At 37.7% G+C, this 18,667-nt stretch overlaps 1 protein-coding gene across 1 annotated transcript in view; it reads right to left on the bottom strand.

The window, feature by feature from the left end:
* The window catches only part of ST6GALNAC3 (ST6 (alpha-N-acetyl-neuraminyl-2,3-beta-galactosyl-1,3)-N-acetylgalactosaminide alpha-2,6-sialyltransferase 3), a 517,233-nt gene that overhangs the window by 212,322 nt on the left and 286,244 nt on the right, over positions 1–18,667 (bottom strand).

The raw sequence follows: 18,667 nt of genomic DNA, 5'->3' as shown, positions 1-18,667 counted from the left end.
TATAACACATGAAATAAAGAAATCAATGAATATCTTTAATAGCAATTTAATAGCTAAAGAGTATTAGTGGACTAGAAGATAAAAACAACCATTCAGAATGGAACACAACATTTTTTTAAAAGACTCAGAGACACAGGGAATACAATGAGAAAGCCTAAAATAAATGTATGTGAAATATCAAAGGATAGGAGAGAGAAAATGGGCAGAAGACAATGGCTGACAATTTTACAGAACGTATGAGAATCCATAAATTCAAATGACTCACAGGGGAAATAAATACAAAATCTAAATATACAGTGAAACTTCATAAAAACAAAAACAAAGAGGAAATTATAGAATTTAAAATTAACATTAAATAGCATATATAGTAAACCCTTGAACAACTTGGGTTTGAACTGCACAGGTCCACTTAGAAGTGAATTTTTTTCAATAGACATATAGTTGACACTCTGTATCTATGGATACATATCCACGGATTCAACCAACCACTGCAAAACAGTATATTCATCAGGAATCCCCATATCCTGAGGGCAACTTAAGTTATAGGTGGATTTTAGATGGGGCGGGGGCGGGGGAGGAGGAGGATGGTTAGTGTCCTAAGCCCCTACAGTGTTCAAAGTTCAACTGTAATTTGGAGGGGGTAAATAGAGATAAAATATTGTAAGGTCCTTACATTGTCATGAAAAGAGGGTAAATGTGCCAAATAACATCATATCTTCAGAGCTTACGATGCCTGCTGCTACTCCTAGGGCAGTAGTTCTTAAATTTTTGGTCTAAGTTCCCATTTATACTCAAAAATTAATGAGGACTCCAACAATCTTTTGCTTATGTGAGTTGAATATATATCATTATTATATTAGAAGTTGAAAATGAGAAAATTTAAAAATATTCATTAATTCATTTTAAATTAATAGTATGCTCATTTCATGGTAACATTAATTTTTTTATAAAAAGCAACTTTTTCCAACAAAATAGTGAAAAGTGTGGCATCATTTATATTTTATTTTTGCAAATTTATTTGAAGATAGATAAATTCTCAACTGTTTCTGCTTTTACTCAACAGGCTATTTTGATTAAAGTAGATGAAAAAGAATCCAGTTTTACAATGTTATGTAGTGGGAAAAGGAAGATAATAGTGTATATTTTTCTTTGAATCTATACCAAAATTTGATATGTGGCAATTTCTTAAAGTTTATTTGCAATATAAAATCTGAAACCATATCAATAAGATTTTCTATTGTTACATTAGAATCCATTGGTCTATCTTGTACTTTGCATGGATCATTAACTCATGTATGATTCTGTAACATCACACTTCGGTCATTTACAAAATATTAGTCCAATAAGTTATTCAAAATGTTAAAAATTTCATTATATAGTTTAAACACATTAAATGATAATACCACTGATCTAATCAGAAAAGCCTGTAAGTTTTGCAAAACTGAAAAGTTGATGGTGAAAATACAAGTTTGTCAAGTACATGCTAATTTTTACTCGAAAGCTCAATTTTTGTCACTAGTAAAATACAGTTATTTTCTTTAAGTGACAGGCTCACTTCATTTTCAGGCAAATGTCTGCCAAGTATTGAAATATAAATAGTCATCATTTGTCTATTGGTTATTTCCAGTAAAATGGTGTTCAATGACCTTGGAACTCATGAAATTTTTCAAAATAAAAATGTTGGGTAGTAAAGGGTAAAGAAGTTCAAACATATGGTGACGAAAGAAGATTTGACTTTGGGTGCTAAATACACAATACAATTTACAGAAGATGTATCAAAGAATTATACACTTGAAACCTATATAATTTTATTAACCACTATCACCCCAATAAATTTAATTTAAAAAATAATAAAATAAAAATATTTTGGAGAAAAAAATCAATGTAATTTTCAACAACAGTAAAATCAAATGATCATTTCAAAAATAAAATCATATAATCATATGATCAGCTCAGAAAGTGCAAAAAATTTTGATATGATTCAATATCAACTAATGATAAAAAATCTCTTAGTTAAGGGAAAGTAACAGGGAGCTTTCTTAATCTAATAAATTATTTCTATAAAACAAAATTTTTAGATCAAATATTGTAAAAATAAGCAAGCAAGCAAACAAAAACAGCAACATTGTAGTACTTCACACTTAATAGTAAAATGTTGGGAACTGTAACTTTGAAATTGGGAATGAGACAATGATTTCCACTCTCACCCTTGTTATTCAATGCATTGAGATCTTAGCCAGTGCAATAAGGGGGAGGATGAAAGATATAAAGGTAGTAAATATAATTATTTACAGATGATTTGATGGTATATAATAATTCTCATATTACTTGTTATCATTTCATTGGAGTTAGGATTGCTAGATATAAATCTGAATGTAAATCAATTGCATTTTGATAAATCAGCAACAAGGAAAATCTAAGTATATTATTTATAACTTGAGGCCTGGTGCACAAAATTTGTGAGGGGAGACAGGAATGGGGGATCCCTCACCCTGGCTTGTGCCTTCTCACAATCCGGGACCCTTCAGGGGATGTCTGACTGCCAGTTTAGGCCCCATCCCACAGCAGGATCAGGCCTAAACTGGCAGTCAGACATTCCTCTTGCAATCAAGGACTGCTGGCTCCTAACTGCTTGCCTGCTTGCCTGCCTGATCGTCCATAACCACTTGCCTGCCTGCCTGATCACCCCTAACCACTCTGCCTGCCTGCCTACTTTATGAAGAAAATATAGGAGAAAACTTTCATAAAATCAGACAAGGAAAAATTTTTCTTACACAAAACATAAAAGAACTAACAATAAAGAAAAAGAGTAATAAGGCAGGCCACAGATTTTTTTTCTCCCTCTCTGTAGGAGAAGTGTATGAGTGTCCTAGAAAGAGTTAATATATAAAATATGTAACAAATACTTAAAAATCAACAATAAAAGATAGCAGCCAGTCAAAACAATAGAAAGATGGGCAAAAGGTCGTCATTACATAGAAGAAAAAATTCAAATGGCAAATAAGCATCAGAAAAATGCTTATTAATAATCAGAAAAAATGCAAACTAAAACAATGAGATGTTATTATACACCTACCAGATTGCCCAAAAATTAAAATGTCTGACAATACCTAGTGTTAAAAAGAACATACTACTGGAAGTTTCATGCAATAACTGATAGGAATTTGAACTTTGTACTAACACTTTGGAAAACTATGGCATTATTTTGCATAGTTGAATATACACATAGGATAATTTTTTGTAATAAACAGATTTTTAAAATCTTTATTGTTGAGAGTATTACAGATGTCCCCCTTTCCCTCCCTATTACCTACCTCCACCTGGTTCCTGCCCTGCCTCAGACCTTCACCACCCTATTGTCCGTGTCCATAGGTAATGGATATATGCATTAGATCTTTGGTTAATTTCTTCCCATCCCCCTCTCCCCCATTTCCATTGAGATATGTCAGTTTGTTCCATGTTCCCATGCCTCTGGATCTATTTCATTCATCAGTTTATTTTGATTGTTAGAGCTTGTACTTATCTGTGAAGCTCTGTATCTGACCTTCAATTCTGAATGATAGCTTTGCTGGATAGAGTAATCTTGGTTGTAGGTTCTTGCTATTCATCACTTTGAATATTTCTTGCCACTCCCTTCTGGCCTGCAAAATTTCTGTTGAGAAATCAGCTGACAGTGGTATGGGTGCTTTCTTGTAGGTAACTAACTGCTTTCTCTTGCTGCTTTTCAATTCACCCTTTGTCTTTAACCCTTGGCATTTTAAGTATGATATGTCTTAGTGTAGGCCTGTTTGGGTTCTTCTTGTTTGGAATTCTCTGCACTTCCTGAACTTGTAAGTCTATTTCTTTCATCAGGTAGGGGAACCTTTCTGTCATTATCTCTCAAACAAACAGCAGCTGGTGTCATTGTGCCCCATAGAATCAATAAGTGGCCTAAGAGCTGGCACTAGCACCAGCCTATCTTGCTTCATAGCTTGGTTTTTCCTGGGCACTTCCAAGCCCAATAAAAGTAGTAAACATTGCAGCTTCTGCCAGGTGGCCCCAGGCAGTGGCTGACTTTGAATGTCCCAGGAGGCCCCAGAGCTAGTGGAGATAGCTTCAGACCATAGCAGATTATGACTATACACATCCATAAGCGACACACTCAAGGGGAAGACTCAATGAGCACCAAAGCCCCACTGAAGCAAGTCCTGCTTCATAGGGGTGTCTCCTGCACAGCAGCTCTTCCACTGTAGTCTCAGCTGGTTGGCACAGCCAACTGGCCTGGAGGTCAATTCCTCCCATTGATGCCAACAGCAATCAAGACTCAACTACAACAAGACAGTGCACACAGCCCACACAGAGGTGTATGTAGAGCTCAGGTGACTGGGGAGGCTGAATCACTGGGCCTTACAGGACTCCTACTATACAAGGCCACTCTACCAATTCCAGGAGACATAGCAGTTGTACCTAATACATAGAAACAAACACAGGGAAGCAACTGAAATACAAAGAAACATGTCATGCATATAAGCCTAACCAATGGACACAGACACCAGGTGGGTGAGGGCATGATTGGGGAGATAGAGGGCAATGAAGGGATAAGGACACATATGTAATACCTTAATCAATAAAGAAAAGCAAAACAACAACAACAACAACAAAAACAAATGAAAGAACAGAAGGCATCCCCAGAAAAAGAACTAAATGAAATGGAAGCAAGCAAACAACCGAGTACAGAGTTGAAAACAATGGTTATAAGGTTGCTCAAGGATCTTAATGAGAGTTTCAAGGGACTTAGAATTTCAAGGATCTTATGAAAATTTCAAGGAAATTAGTGAGAACATCAAAAAAATGAAAAATAACCAATCACAAATTAAGCATACACTGACTGAAATAAAGAATAACTTATAGAGATTCAACAGTAGAGTAGAGGATCCCTAAAATCAAATCAACAATTTTGAATATAAGGAAGAAAGAAACACCCAATCAGAAGAGCAAAAAGAAAAAGGAATCCAAAAATTTGAAGATTGTCTAAGGAGACAACTTCAAGTGAGACAATTTCAAGTGTACCAACATTCGCATTATGGAGATGCCAGAAAGAGAAGAGAGAGAGCAAGTTATTGAAAACCTATTTGAAGAAAATAGTTATTAGAATAATTCCTTAACATTATAAGGGTTATCATTTTGAAACTAAAACAAACATCACAGTTACCAGTGCCCTGCCAGAGTGGCATTCACATATTGTATTGTAAAATGGTAATTAAGTACTCTTAATAAATGGTGCCCTATGGACAAATATGTTGGAAAATGTCATATACATTTGTCACCTCTTGGGGATTGCCACTGAATATTAAATACTAAAGGCTATAAATAGTTATTCACTTAAGTCTGTCCCATTCTGTTTAATTCAGTATTCCAGAAAATTATGTAGAAACCTCATAGTCATTTTTTATAGGAAATTTATTATTATCTTATGGGATAATGGCTTGAGAAACATCATTTGGAAACTGTGCATCAGACATAGTTTTGTTAGGGCTGGGAATAACATATGAATGGCGACTGATTCTATTATTATTTCACCATTGTTCTTTAAGTTCTATTCAGTGTAATAACTGGAGACCAGATGTGGTGAGGAGCAAGGTATTAATAATGGACAGAAGAAAAAAATCATCATTGTTTGCAAATGATATGACAGTCTTCTTTGCAAACATATCAAACCATAGAAAAACTATTAGAATAGAAAAATTTTAAAATGATAGCCAGCTGAAATGTGGATATACAAAATTACCAACAAAAAGATTATCTCAGCAAAAAATGTATCTACAATAGAAAGAAATCTAATGTACAATAGCAAGCAAAATACCTAAGGGGGGAAATACATAAGAAATTTGCTAATGCTTTAAGAAAAATGAGAAATGAGTGCCTCATATAAGAATGAACTGGAATACCGTGTCAATTCAAGTATTAAATTGTAAGTGGTTCTTTTTTTATGTGGTTCTTAAGGGGAAAGAATGCTTGGGGGTTGGGGGGGATACTTGAATTTCTACATCTAGATAAGATGCTTGCTGAAATTTATTTAATGTCTAAGATCTTGTGATCTACTATGGACAAACTAAAGCTTTTGAATTATAGGAACTCAATATTTAAGGTTTAAATTAACAGGAATATTTATACTTGCTTTGGAGTCTTTTACTGCTATGGTAATTATAGTTTGAAATTCCTTTCTTGTTTGAATAATTATTTTTAACTATTTTAAATCTTCTTTCAGATATCATGGGTTATTGACCCAGTAAATGAAATTACTGAGCTCATAGTATTTTAATGCTTTAATGAAGTGGCTTTCTAAAATGTTCAGTCCCTGTGACCATGCAAAGCTTAGCAATTAGCTAAAACAGAAAATTACCACTCTTCCGCTACCCAAGATTGCAGAAACTAGACAAACCAGAAAAACTGAAGGCTCCACTCAGAAGATCAAAAAAAAACCCGTGAATAAATAAGGATTCACAGGATGAATGAACCAAAACACTTTATTAAAAACTATAGTGCATTTTAGCCACGGTTTTCAGAGCAGATTTTGGACTTTCTTAGTGTCTTCTTCAAACTTATTTAACTAGACTTTAGAACTCTCCATGGGATCATTTTGTTAAAGAGCAATTTGGACAAATTTCAAGTACTAAATATTGTAGCTTCTTTACATATTTTAAGGCTAAAAACAAAGGCTCTTAAATAGATCTAGATCAATTGCCATAAAATGTTAAAGCACAGCCAATCCAAAATGGAAACCAGTAGTTATTTTTCTTTCACTGATAAAATAGGATTACTGACAGGCCATGTAAAGATTGGGTTTCCTGCTTTCCTTAAAAAAAGGAAATCTGAACCTTGCAAGAGTCCTGGCCATGTGCAGCAGCAGAGACACAGATGTCATCACAGCTTCCCTGCCTCACACCTGGGCCAGATCTCCAGCCATGAATGTGAAACATGGGCCTAATTAACAAGCTAATGAATTATGTATGAATATATTATTGACCAGCCAGACCATAAAAATAAATAACCTTTTGGTAGCACATAATTCATCTGGGGGATACAGTGGAGCGAGGGAACTGTGAAAAGCCAAATAATTTTTGCAGTTCTAAATTTCATTCAAATGCTTTTCATGTGTGTGTGTGCGTGTGTGTGTGTGTGTGTGTGTGTGTGTGTGTATGCATGTGTGTAACTGCTATAAATAACAAGTGATAATTAGGCAAAGCATGGGTAACACTTTAAAAAACAGGATTCATTCCAACTAAATGTTTACTTCATGTTACAGGAGACCAGAAGTTTATCATACCATGGCCACATCATTTCTATATCATTTTGGTGCCGAAAGCATAAATCTCATTGTCCAATATGGATTAAACTATGAAGACATAATTTAAAATAGAAGTGGTCAATATCAGGACACTGAAAGGTTAACATATAAACTTTGTATATAAAAATATATAATTGTATAGAGTGACTTCAATACCAGCAACCTTCATTTCATCATATTCCACTTCCATCTCATCTGAAAGCACTTACAGTATTCTGAGAAAATGATAATAGAAGCAGGTTCTAACAGCATAATAGAATGCAAATAAGCATTGGCTTTGTCTTCAGTCTTGCATTCAAATCCCTCTCTGCCACTTTTTAGCTGTGCTTTTGCATAGATTTCCCAAATTCTTGACTTTATTTTCTTAACTTCTGCAACTCATCATTTTCCCATGAGCAAGCTCTGTCTTTGTCCTATGGCAAATCTGAGTAAAATTAAACGCTATTTCTCGTTCCCCACAAAAGAAAAGCCAGCCCATAGAGCATTAGTAGGCAAGGTAAATTTAGCAGAAGATGGCTTGGGATAAGGAAGAGGGCTCTCCCATTCTGGATCTTCATTTCCTCCAAATGACGTATCCGAGACTCGTTATTTATCTCCATTTCTTTTCAAAGCAGTATATTCCTCCTGGTTTATCCAAGCTTGTATCCTCACAACTATCACTCTTGGAGCCCTCTAAAGACTCTAGTTATCAGGATCCCCCCATCTTAGGGGTTACTAGCTATGTATCAATAACAAATGATATGATTAATAAATGAATGCACTCAAACACACATTTTACAAAGGGAAATAAAACCTTTTTATTTCCTGCACTGCAGCATGTGAGGATTCCTTTCAGAACTTGAAAAAAATCATTCTGTTTTGGCTCTTCGTTATTTTTCTCTTAGAAGATGTTAGTAATAAAGTTAAATATGTTTTAGAAGCATCGTATGTCTGTTACCTTCATTTTCTTTTTTCACACAAATTGCCTTGGTAGAAAAATGCGACTTAGAAAACATCAGGAGGTAAAATGTCAGATGTATCTTTAAGGGTACACAGACAGAATGTTTCTGCATGGGTTGGATCATGAATGTAGAGTATGAATTGTGAATAAAATCACTCCTCCATCTCATGATGAGAATAATCTCTCAGATCTAAGTTCTCCCACTGCCCCACAGAGGAAGTCTAAGTGATCATCATGATCCTTTCTTCAGACTGCACTGTGAGCTTCAAAAGATGACCAAGGCCAGGAAAATTCCACTGATGTTTATCTGTCCCCTCTGACTGACAGTAAGATGGCTCCAAATCAAACACAGCGTTGGGCTTTGTGTCTCAGAAACAAAAGGATAGATTACATTAATTTTTTTAAATAAAATTAATTTCAAAACAGATTTCCTGGCTGGGTATGAGAAAGGCTGTTCTCAAAAATATAAAGTGCTTTTGGTAGTCCTTTTTGGAAAACTGGTAAGGTGTTATGGATAACCACAGAAGGCAGTTAAGTGTATCATGCATACAAAGGGGAATGGTTCCAGGCTAATATTTCTCACACTTCCACGTGAATAATGGGCCATTATCTAGAAATTGAAGCTGCTAAGTACAAACACCACAGGACTTGTAGTTATGCTTTGAAAGCATTCTTGCAAGTATCCAGCTGCAAGTTGAATGCAGTTCTAAGCTGAGTTTTGACTTTTATTTCTAGCCAATTGACCTGTGCTCTGGTTTTTTACTGTAACTTTAGGTGAATCAACAAAAATACCCTGGATAAATGAGAGGACATTGCCTCTAAACCCCGAGATCCAACTCTCAAGCTGGAAATCTAAGTTCTAGTTTACTCTAGTCCAAGACTGATCAGACCCATTATTTAATGAAGTCTCTCTTGGTTGTCTGTCTATCAAATTATTCATATTCATGGATAGAAAGTGCTAAGCCAAAATGCTAATTATCCATTTTTCTAAAATAAAAGGTCTATGCTAAGAATAACAATGAGTTATTAAAATACCACTTTTCATCTGACATAATACATCTTGACAAGCTCTTTACATGCAGCTATCTTCATTGCTGGACATCTTATCTAATAAAAAGCAAGATGTTTACTTTCTTTCTATTCAGACTTGGCTAGCATCGGGCAATGGCTTTTGAATTCGAATGCTGTTGGAAATAATGAGATAAGATAGGGAAATGCAGTATTTAAAAGTAGATTTTTAGAAAAAAAAACATTACATTTAATGTATTGATTTATAACATGGTTTGTCCAAATACCTGGATCTAAAATAGTGGTTCTCAACTGGGAATCTCCTGGGAACATTTGGCAATATCTAGAGACATTTCTGGTTGCTCAGGGGGTATCACTAGCATCTAGTGCAGCCGTGGGCAAACTGATCCGACCCATTTGAAATGAATAAAACTAAAAAAAAAAAAGACCGTACCCTTTTATGTAATGATGTTTACTTTGAATTTATATTAGTTCACACAAACACTCCATCCATGCTTTTGTTCCAGCCCTCCGGTCCAGTTTAAGAACCCATTGTGGCCCTCGAGTCAAAAAGTTTGCCCACCCCAGATCTAGTGGGTAGGAGCCAACGACGTTGCTAAAGATCCTTCAAAGAGCAGTAAAGTCATCCACAACAAAGAATTATCCCGCCCAAAATATATTGAGAAACTTAGGTTTAAAAGGAATCAAGGAATTTTAATAAATAGGCAACAGGTCTATGAAATAAGGCTAAATAAGTGCTATGAATTTAATCTTTTCTGTATTCCAAGTTTATATAAATTTCACAAGAGTCTAACTTCTTAGAGCAATACTAGTTGTACTAAAGGTTGGTCAAATATTTATTTCATAGTATCCCACATTCATATCTCAGCCTTGTGCTAGATTAAATAATATTTTTTCCTCTGATGAAAGCTGGATGGAGAAAAAGATGTACTGGGGGAGAAAAAGGAAAGAATAGAAAAATAAAGCAAGGGTAAATAAGAAGAAGCGATAGAAATGATTAGATGTAAGTGAGTACAGGCAATTCCAATGTTACAGAGGTCCAAAATATAGAATCCTGCAAAAATGCTTTGTTAGCCAATGAATTTATTTTCTACTGACCTCATCAAGATTACCAGCCTCCATAACCAACATTCATCCATAAACAAGCACCCAACTGGGGTAATCTCTCTCCCCATCACACACCCACACCACGCACTCTCACTTGAGGCCTTTCACATGCACAGACAGCCTTAGTTCAAGAGCTAAAAAGAGTGTCACCACCACCACAATTCTACTGATCACTTCCTTCCTAATGCCGTGACCCTTTAATACAGTTCCTCATGTTGTGGTGACCCCCAAGCATAAAATTATTTTCATTGCTACTTCATAACTCTAATTTTGCTACTGATATGAATCGCAATGTAAATATCTGATATACAGGATGTATTTTCAGGGGTTGCGACCCACAGGTTGAGAATACACATTTTGAATATAGGGAGTAAGATGATGGGAGGGAGGGAGGTTGGGAGTGCACAAATAATGTACCACTTTGTTTTCTGTATAAAACTGTAGTATTCAACTTCCAACAAAAAGTCCTAAGTCATTTTGGAACCACTTGCAAGGTTCAATCAACCTCTTCTGGACTTCCTAGAGGAAAAGTCAAGAGAGAACAGTTTATTTTCTACATGGGTTTCTGTTTCCTTGGCACACAAGCTCCTGGCACCAGAGAGCTGTGAGGAACACAGTGGTTTGGGGTTGGCAAGCTCCACGCATTTCAGTTCCCAGTAGCCAGGCTCCTCTGAGGCCTGCCAACGCCGCAAGGCAACACTTAGTCCTTGAAGCCAAAAGCTCTTGGGAGGGAACCATTCTCTGTGCAAAGACTCAGTTCATTAGCTAAAAGGTTGACTACCAGTAGCAGGATCCTTAACAAATCTTAGCAAAGTCGTAGAATATGAAAGATGCTGGTGTTATAGAAGGTTGGTGGTCAACAAATATCAGTGACGTAGATGCCAGAGAGGGGCAGCCAGCTCTGTTAGTTAACTCAAGTCCCTCTCATTATCTCAGATTTAATTCAACAAATTCCTTCCAAAAGCAAAGCAAAAATCCTTGGAAACTAAAGATAATAATAAATGAAGACAGTGGCAGAAAGAATTGTGATCTTTTTTTCATATGGAACAACTTATCTAAAATGCATGTATACCCAATGAAGAAATATTTTTTAGAACATGAGCTGGCTCCACCAAAACGAAACAGAAAAATGAAAGCATCAAGAAACAACATAACTAATAAATGTAGAATAATAAATTTATTTTACAAGTAAATGAGCACGGGGAAATCTATCAAAACCCATTAAAGTAAGAATCATGCACATGACTGAGTGTGTGTGTAAAGGCTGGGTTAAAGGTCAGTCTCATAGTATGACAGGAAAGTGTTAGCAGGTTATAGACAGGGGAGAAAGCAAATATCCAGCTGCTTTCAATTGTTGGCTATGATGAAAAATTAAACTACATATATTCTTAATAAATGGTACCAAAAAGGTATCTAAACAGTATTCTGTAAAAGCAGAATATTAAATGCATTAGGATGTTTGACACTTGAGCATTGTTTTCTCAAAGTATGACCATTTCTTTATTTCCTCCTTGACAGATAAATTGTGCCCAACACAAAATCTGCCAGAAGAAAGTAATTAAAATGTTAATGTATACCATCCTTTCTTAATAGAAAACTTTTTTTTTGAGAGGATGAATTAAAAGTGATCTCAAAGGTTAAATGTAATGAAGTGTGTCTAAGATACACAGTTGCCAATTAAAAACATATTTGTGGTAATTAGCTCAAAATAAACACGGAGATTTTAAGCTCTGGCATCCACATCTCATACTCTCACAAGGCGTATAGGTCCATAAAATAAATTGAATCAAAATACTAACTACATAAAGCAAGATACTGCCCTCTGGCACTCCTTGGGAGAAGAAACCTTAAGGAGGCTGCTTTATTAACTTCTGTTAACCCCAAATCAACAAGGTTCCCATTGTGTGTCGAAGAAACTCCAAACCCTTCATCTGGCTTTGGGAGCCTTGGACACAGGCCCTCTCAGTCACAGTCAGCCAGCAAACTCAATTTCTTTAAGTTTCTTGACCATGCCATATCCTCAGCCTCCGGATGTGGAGCATTCTGTGTTTTTTCCCAGAATACTTTGCCCTCCACTTCACTTCGCATTTTTCGCAGGTACTTTCTCCTCATGTGGAACCCAGCTTATGTATCAGCTTCTCAAAGAGTGTTTTCGTGACCACCCACTCAAGCTCAAGGCAACTCTTCCCATTAGGCCCATTCATGCATAGCACACAGTGCTGGACTTTCAGAGACACTTATCCTCATTATAATTGTGTGCTTATTAACCCTTTTACTCATTCATTGTTGGTCTCTCCCACTAGTCACTATGTTTCTTGGAGGAAGAGAATACTCCGGTATCTACTATATCAACCACATGAACAAGCTGCCTGGCCCAAAACAGGTATTAATAAATATTTTTGGTTCCAATGAACTACACATATCCCACTGGTTAAAGGACTCAGCTGTGATGTTTACTGATATAGCAGTTTTAGCACCATTACTCAACATCAACGTTAAATTGGGTCCTACTTTATTTGCACAGCATCTTATATTTTCAGAGCATAAGTCTTACTTGCTTGACTTCAGTAAATTCATAGCAATCGCCAAGAAGGTGGAGACCTCAGTACCATTGGAACGGACATACAATTTATCAATTTCCTTTTGACCCGGGAAACCATATAAAATATACCCAGTGTCTAAATCACACAAATATATGTCCATGTGTACATGAGCACATGTGTCCCCAAAACACAAATAAGCAGATTTCTAGTCAGGGGCCCTACTGGACAGACTGTCCTGGCATAGACATGTGAGGGTTTAGCCCCTGAGTTATTTCTTCTCCTGAACTTTTCAAAAATTGCTTTCTTAACCTACATTTTTTTTAACGTCTAAGAGGTCTAATATGAAATTTAAGATAAAGAACCCTATTGAGTTAGAGGGACTAAATCTAAAACAGACTTGAATTTGTAATTAAAAGATTATCATAGCTGGAGAAACCTGGGTCATAGGATTTTTCTTGTTTAAGCGGGTCAGTCCAGATAGCTGCAACATAAAGATGGAGGAGGGATATAAAAGCATGGAAAATAAAGCACAAAAGTACAGTAGGATTATTCAGCTACATATAAGATTATAAAATGACGTTAAACCTCCATCTCTAATTGAGGAAAGAAAAATGAAAATTTTAAGTGCTCCTGGAAAAGGTACAAGGTATAACTTTCAACTGCAATTTGAATGACTCTTTCATAATTAGATAGTGTATTTTATAAAAGCAAGAAATTGGTTTTGTTTTTTGTATCACTCCAGCATCCAGAATGGTGTCTGACATCTAGTGAGCAATCAGTAAGTGCTTGTTGAATGAATAATAACAATAATAGCTGCTTCTATTAACACTTTGTCAAATATTGTGCTAAACAGCACAGAGATAACATAACAATCAACCATTGCATCCAAATGGGAGGAAGGTTTATCGTCAGCATTTTATGAAGGAGTTAACAAAAATCCAAATACTTTCTCCAGGATCAGAGGGCAAAGCCAACATTCCCATACAGGACTAGCTGACCACGGAGCCTGCTTTTCTTCTATCGGCTGCACTATGCAGGCTCCCTGGACATGCAGATCTGGATGGAGGAGAAATGCGACCACACTTAAAAGGATGTTCAGGAAAAAAAGTCAGCATGTAAGATGAACCTCAGAGCTGGAGAACGGGGCCTGTTTCTGTGCAATCGGTTCACTGAAGCTGCAAGCACAATGCCATGGGATATTATGGAGGTGGCTAAAGGCAGGATGCGGGTGGGAAAGGGAGTAGAAAAAAAAACAAAAACAGACAGCAAATAAATAAGGAGCGTATTCTTTTCCAGAGGAGCAGCCGCAACACTGCCAGTGCTGTCAGAGGAACCTTACAGAAATGAGGCAGACCCTGTTTTCAAAAGAGTAATAATGAAAAAATAAAGTCCTGTGGTGCTTTTCCTCTATCGGCCCTGCTTATAAATTCATAGCACAGCATGGAGGTTATTAAAATCCCATATGTGAGAACCACACACAGCACAAAGAGATATGAATTGGCGTTCCGCGGAGATAATGCTATCTAATGGGCAAAACAAGTAGTGGGGTTTCATTTTTATTCTGAGTACATTTGAAAAGGGCTCGGCATCCAACTACTGCACATGGATAGCTGGCCGTTCAAAGACCGCTTCGCCCTGTCCTTCCTATGGATTAATAAGTGGGTTATAAAGAGAAGGGCTGTTATCTGCCCAAGTCTGGATATTCCCATGACATTTTTTCTTTGCTTGCAACTGTCTGAAATAGAGTGGATTAAAAGCTTCTCCGGAGGCCTTGGCACAGAAGGGAAGCAGAGCAAACCTCCCCCTGCTCCCGCCACAGCATCAGGCAGGCCCGGAGTCCGAAGGAGCTTGTATTTTGGGTCCTGCCAAGAGGCCCAGCACAGGCTGGCTGACATTTCATTGTTGTAGGGTTGGTTTGTTCATGGGTTTTGGGGGGGGGTTTAGAAAAGGCTGCCTAATGTCCTATTAGGGAAAATCAAATGTGACTAATTATAGCATGTGCTGTTCTATATAATCTGGCAATGAGAGTGGAAACAGCATCTCAGATCAAAAAAGCCAAATAGCCTATGACCTTAATCAACAGAAAACCTTAATCAACTGAAATTTCCTAAGTAATTTAGTGCTAGAATTTAATTAGGACCAAATAATCGCTATTTTTAATTCATTTATTTCAAAAATCCAGCTTTCAAAAAGTAGGTAAATTTGTGGTCCTTAACATCTGGACCAGGATATGGATAGAAAACTCTTCTAAGGATCCAGGAAGTTTAAAATCCATTGAGAACACAAGGTAATTCAAGCCACCAAAACTCAAACACATCTAAACGGAATTTCACCCAAAATCTGCGTTGTATGGGAAAAGGTATAACAAAGGTATGAAATTAACTAAAATGTGAGGGATTTCTGAGTTGCAGCAGCAGTCATTCGTTCAGCAAGTATGTAATGAGCATCTATCTGCACTGCCCCATGCCCTGGGGGATTATGCAGGATAACCATGTCCCTGTTCTCATGCAGCTTTCTTTTTTTTTTTTAATTTTTATTTTATTGTTTAAGGTATTACAAATAGTAGTGCAGCTTTCAATTAGTGCTGAGAGGGGAGGCGGAACACCTCCCCCAGCCCTACAGTCACCTTAGTTAAAATTAAGTGGATTGGCTGTTGACTTAAATTTTCCTCAAAATAACCTGAGTGCCAATGTAAGAAAGAAAAAAAAATGATTACTGAGTTGGTGCTTTGAAATGAGCAACAAACATGGGGGAGATGATCATCTCTAGCCTGGGAGGCAGGGGACCAGAAAAAGCCCACCTGAGAGCGAGAAGAAGGCAGCAGGATGAAAGGCCATTCTGGGGAGAGGTTAAAGCTCAAATGAACCGTAGTGTGGGAGAGTGAAAATGTGGGTCCACAAGAGAGCATCCTTAAATGAAACTTCAATATCAAACCTCTTAGATCTCTTAAAAACCTCTACTGCCCTGTGTCAATCATCTAATGACCACGTCTGAAAAGATGAGATGTTCTTGTACATCTTGTTTAGGATACTTTAGGGTAATACCCATCTTTCAGGAATCCTCTACATACGGTTGATGAATACTCTCTCACTGGTTATCTGGTGATAAGAATGTAGACAGAACAGGAAGGAATTATTCTATATCATAAAAGCCTAATATGCAAATTGTCCCCTGACCTGGAGTTCCACCGCTCACTATGACGTGCACTGACCACCAAGGGGTGGAGTGGAGCATGGCGGGAGTCAGCCAGCTCTGCAGGCGGCAGTGGAGGCTCTGCCGGCCCTGATGGGCCTTGATGAGAGCGGGATCGCAGCAGGATGGTGGAGCAGGCAACGCTAGGCCAAGGCAGATGCGAGAGCGGGGACCGAACCATCCCACTGATCGCCCTGCAGACGCTGACCAGTGGCCCGCAGGCCCTGATCACAGATCAGGGCCGGGCCAGGCTGGGATGGGAAACTGGGGAGGGGTGGCCGCGACCAACTTCCCGCTGGGCCGGGCACGGGGGGGCAGCAACCTCTCGCTGGCTACCTGTGGGCAGTGGTGATGGGGACAGAGGCACAGTAAGAATGCAGGGTGTCCACGGAGCTTGCTCTCACTCCCCCTGCTACTGTCTCACAGACACCAGGGCTCTCATGCCAGGGAAGCATGGTGCTCAGGTGCTGGGCGCCCATGAGGAGCCCACCCCATACCCATGCAGCCTTTTCAGAGTGAGCCAGGCCACAGCCACCAGGACCTCGGGGCCAAGTTGGGCTCCCCGTGGGTTCATTCAGGAGCCGGACTGCAAGGCCAGCTGGGAGAGAGACACATTTGTAGAAAATGACATATGCATACCCTAGCTAAAATCCTCGACTTACTCATGAAGAATGCAGTGGAAACAGGTGAGTGCACTGGCTTCCATGTGGCACTGCTGGGTGGCCCAGAGGCCCACAGCATCCGGCTGCATGTCACATGATTGGCACTCCCCATTTGGTGTCGCAGCACAGTGCTGAGCCACTCTCCGACACATTTGTAGAAAATGACATATGCATACCCTTGCTAAAATCCTCGACTTACTCATGAAGAATGCAATGGAAACAGGTGACTGCACTGGGAAGAGACTGATGTCACATGATTGGCACTCCCCATTTGGTGCCCCAGCACAGTGCTGAGCCACTCTCTGGGACTGTAGGTCCTGCCAGAGTTGAGAAAACAACATTTTCCTATCTAATTCTTTTTTTAAAAAATGTATTTTATTTTATTTTTTTTACACAGAGGAAGGGAGAGGGATAGAGAGTTAGAAACATCAATGAGAAAAACATTGATCAGCTGCCTCCTGCACACCCACTACCGGGGATGTGCCCTCAACCAAGGTACATGCCCTTGACCAGAATCAAACCTGGGACCCTTCAGTCTGCAGGCCGACACTTTATCCACTGAGCCAAACCAGTTAGGGCAATCTAATTCTTAATACGCTAATTTAGGCAGCTGTAGTTAAGCTTAGGGTTCAGGAGCAAAACCTGTCCTCAGTATAAGCTCATCTTCATCTATAGAGAGAAAACAGAGTCAGTTCCCAAAATATCTCTGCCTCCAGCTTTCCAGAAACCTCATCCTTCTGATTGCTCAGTTCAGGTCTAGGTATTAGAGGGATTTAAAACAAATATAAGGAACGGTCCAATTCCCCACAAGGTGATTACAGTAACAGTCACAAACATTTAGACAGTGCTGACTTTGGGGCTAGACCTAGTTTTAATTACTGATTCATTTAATTCTCCAAACAGCACATGACATAGTTATTTTTGTTACCTAGGTTTTACAATAAGGTAACTAAACATGGTGTTTAAGTGATTTGCCCAAATGTTAAACTGGTGTTTAAACCAAGTGGTCTGTCTTCAGGGGCTGTGTTTTAACCACTATATCATGTTGTCTCATATGCCCTACATGATAGGGGAGAAAAAGAGATCTGAGAAAATTAAATAATACCATTCACTATTCTATTTATTTCCATAATAAACAATGGGCTAGATGTTAGTGGAGTTTAAAAGCAAGAGTTTACTAGTTAGAGGAAGGTTCATGGAGAAGACAGACTTGAACCCTAGAAAATTCTGTTTGTAATGTTCGCCCACCTTTTTCACCCAGAATGCTCTTCTGCATTTTTTTTATCTCAAGCATTTTTGTTGTTGTTGTTTTTAAACATTTTGAATGAGTTATAACATGTACACAGTAAGAAAACAAAACACTATTCTGACTTGTGTCAGTATAGCTTATTTTTACCTGTTTGGGGATTTATAAATGGAATCACATGATATACATTTTTTGCGCCTGACTTTGTTTGCTCATCATTCCATCTGTGAGATTCATCCATGTTGTTGTGTACAGCAGCATTCATTAATTACTCCATTATATGAATACAGAACATATAATTTTTCTATTCCACAGTTGACAAAGAGTTATTTTAAATTTCATGAACATTAGCATACATTTCCTTTCCTGCTAAATGCACCTATTTATGTTAAGTATCCAGGAATGGAGTTCCTGGGCAATTAGTTTATATATATATTCTTATCTTTTGATTGATTTAAAATCTAATCTAATTACAGTGTGATCAGAGGAAATATTACATATGATTTCAATCCACTGAATTTTTAAAGACTTACTCTATTGACTAGTATGTAATCAATTTTATTAAATGTTTTATGTTTAATTGTAAAGAATGTGTATTCTACAGCTTTGGGGTGCAGAGTT

Source organism: Myotis davidii, unplaced genomic scaffold (genome assembly GCF_000327345.1).
Source record: "Myotis davidii unplaced genomic scaffold, ASM32734v1 scaffold602, whole genome shotgun sequence".
NCBI lineage: Eukaryota > Metazoa > Chordata > Mammalia > Chiroptera > Vespertilionidae > Myotis > Myotis davidii.
Note: the sequence above shows the minus strand (reverse complement) of the source record. Positions and strands in the feature narration are given on the sequence as shown.